This window comes from Octopus bimaculoides, chromosome 5 (assembly GCF_001194135.2).
Source record: "Octopus bimaculoides isolate UCB-OBI-ISO-001 chromosome 5, ASM119413v2, whole genome shotgun sequence".
In the NCBI taxonomy this organism is placed as follows: Eukaryota; Metazoa; Mollusca; class Cephalopoda; order Octopoda; family Octopodidae; genus Octopus; species Octopus bimaculoides.
Window position 1 is genome coordinate 108,462,389 of NC_068985.1, and position 2,502 is coordinate 108,464,890.

The 2,502-nt window shown below is 45.3% G+C and overlaps 1 protein-coding gene across 1 annotated transcript in view; it reads right to left on the reverse strand.

The window, feature by feature from the left end:
* LOC106883123 (uncharacterized) overlaps nt 1–2,502 on the reverse strand; it is a 60,189-nt gene that overhangs the window by 24,252 nt on the left and 33,435 nt on the right. The window lies entirely within an intron of this gene.

A 2,502-nucleotide genomic window follows, 5' to 3' on the forward strand; every position in this document is an offset into this window, starting at 1 on the left:
GGTTCAGTCCCACTGCGTGGCAACTTGGGCAAGTGTCTTCTACTATAGCCTCGGGCCGACCAAAGTCTTGTGAGTGGATTTGGTAGACGGAAACTAAAAGAAGCCCGTATATATATATATGTGTGTGTGTATATGTTTGTGTGTATATGTTTGTGTGTCTGTGTTTGTCCCCCCAACATCGCTTGACAACCGACGCTAGTGTTTAATTCCCCGTAAAAGAGTAGACTTCCGCCTCAATAAACTACTCACACACACACACACACACGCACGCACATATCTATCTATCTATCTATCTATCTATCTATCAGATTAAGCACATAAATGTGAAAAAGGAGGACTCGAATACCGGAGGTAGAGTAGTATATTTTATTAATAAAGCTGCAAAGACATCACAAAAACTGCTACTCAGAGTCTCACGTTCCGTTTCGTCGTATGTGAAGGTGCATGGCCTAATGACTAGAGGTTTGCACACACACACACAGACACACACACACACACACACACACATATATATATATGCATACATATATTTCATATAACTATGTCAGAATGGCTGCAACAAAGGAAATACATACATACATACATACATACAGACGCACACACACACACATACCCATATATATATATATATATACATACAGGGTGCATAAGGTATTTGAGGGCATACCGTTTTGGGGTCATTGCTGCATTTTTTGCTAACTCTGTATAATCTTTGTTTCAGAAGATAATAAAGGCAGACCCTCTGCTTACTCAAAAAATGAAGAGGTATGCTGTTATTGTAGTTATAAAGGCTGAGTATAGCGATTTGGAAATATCTCGACCTTTGAAAGTTTCCAGATCTTTCGTCTAAAATGTTTGTAAGGCGCTAGAGATTGAAGATGGAAACGTATTACCAGTATCAAAGCATAAAAAGCATTCTAAACACTCTGAGATCATCAGAACACCTGAATTTATCCAGCAAGTTCAACAGACCATTGATTACAGTCTCAGAAAGTCTATAAGATTAATTCCTATTCACGGCGAAGGCGCGAGTCCGAATGACCTCTGTGCAAAGTCACAGATAGGTGTTGTAGTGGTTGACCGGTAGGGTGGAAAAAGCACGAGACTGATGTCTCGGAGGTGCTCCACGAACCGGTCAGCCAAGCGGCGTCTCGTTTGTCCTACGTACAGAGGAGGGCAGAAAGAGCAAGCGATGCAGTAAATGACATTGCTAGAAGTACAGGTAAAGGAGACGGTGATTTAATAGGGACGATGATGGGTGCCTGTAAGGATGGTGGTGTTGGAGATGTAGGGGCATGTGCAGCAGCGTGGACGGGAGGAGGAAAATGAGCCAGATTGGGATGTGGGGTTGGGGAAGAAACTGTGGATTAGGAGGTCACACAGGTTGTGGGCTCGTTTGAAGAAGGGAAGGAGTAGGTTGGAGATGTGCGAGGTGGAGTGGTCGGACTGGAGTCGCCGGAAAGCTCGGAAAATGGTGCGTTGGAGATGAGGGGGGGGGTCGTAGGTGAAAGGAAACGGGAGACGGCGGGACGGGTGCGGGGAGAGAGAGCAGAGGCACGGTCCACGGAACGTGCTCTGGCAAGGGTGGTGTGAATAGTGGTGAGGCGATATCCACGAAGGATGAAGTGGCGAGCCATGAGTTGAGACTGAGTCTCAAAATCATGGTTGTCACTGCAGAGACTGCGGAAACGGAGGAATTGGGAGTAGGAGATGGAGTGCTTGGTGTGGGTAGAGTAGAGGAGAAGAAGTTGAGGTATGCCTGTGAGTCAGTGTGTTTGTAGTAGAAGGAGGTAGTGAGAGCGGAGTGTTGTATGCTTACCAAAATGTTGAGAAATGCGACGGAAGTGTTGGAAATACTGCAAGAAAATCGAGTGCAAGATGAAAGGATTGCGCAAAAGAGGGAAGGAGTCTAGTTCACAGGAGAGTGAGGTCGCACCGATACTGTCATCAATATAACGAACGTGTAGTTCGGGAGGGGAACAATTGAATCGTGAGAATATTTGGGCCTCAACATAGCCAACGAACAGGTTCGCATAGTTGGGGTCCATTCTCGTTCTCATGGCCACTCCCGAGAGATTTTGGTAAAAACCTCCCTCAAACGAGAAGCAATTCAGAGAGAGATCACGTTCGGCCAGATGAAGAAGTGTGGATGTATCAGGTTGGGGGTTGGGTCAAAGGTCTAGGAAGTATTTGAGTCCAAGAAGTCCTTCGTTATGTGATTCACCGTATATAGACTCTTGATATCAAGAGTGAAGAGAAGTTTAGAGGGGCCAGAAGGGAGGGAGAGAGTTGAAGAGATGCAGGAGTGGCTGTGTGGTAAGTAGCTTGATTACCAACCACATGGTCCCGGGTTCAGTCTCACAGCGTGGCACCTTGGGCAAATGTCTTCTACTATAGCCTCGGGCCGACCAAAGTCTTGTGAGTGGATTTGGTAGACGGAAACTGGAAGAAACCCGTCGTATATGTATATGTATATATATATATATATATATATATATATAT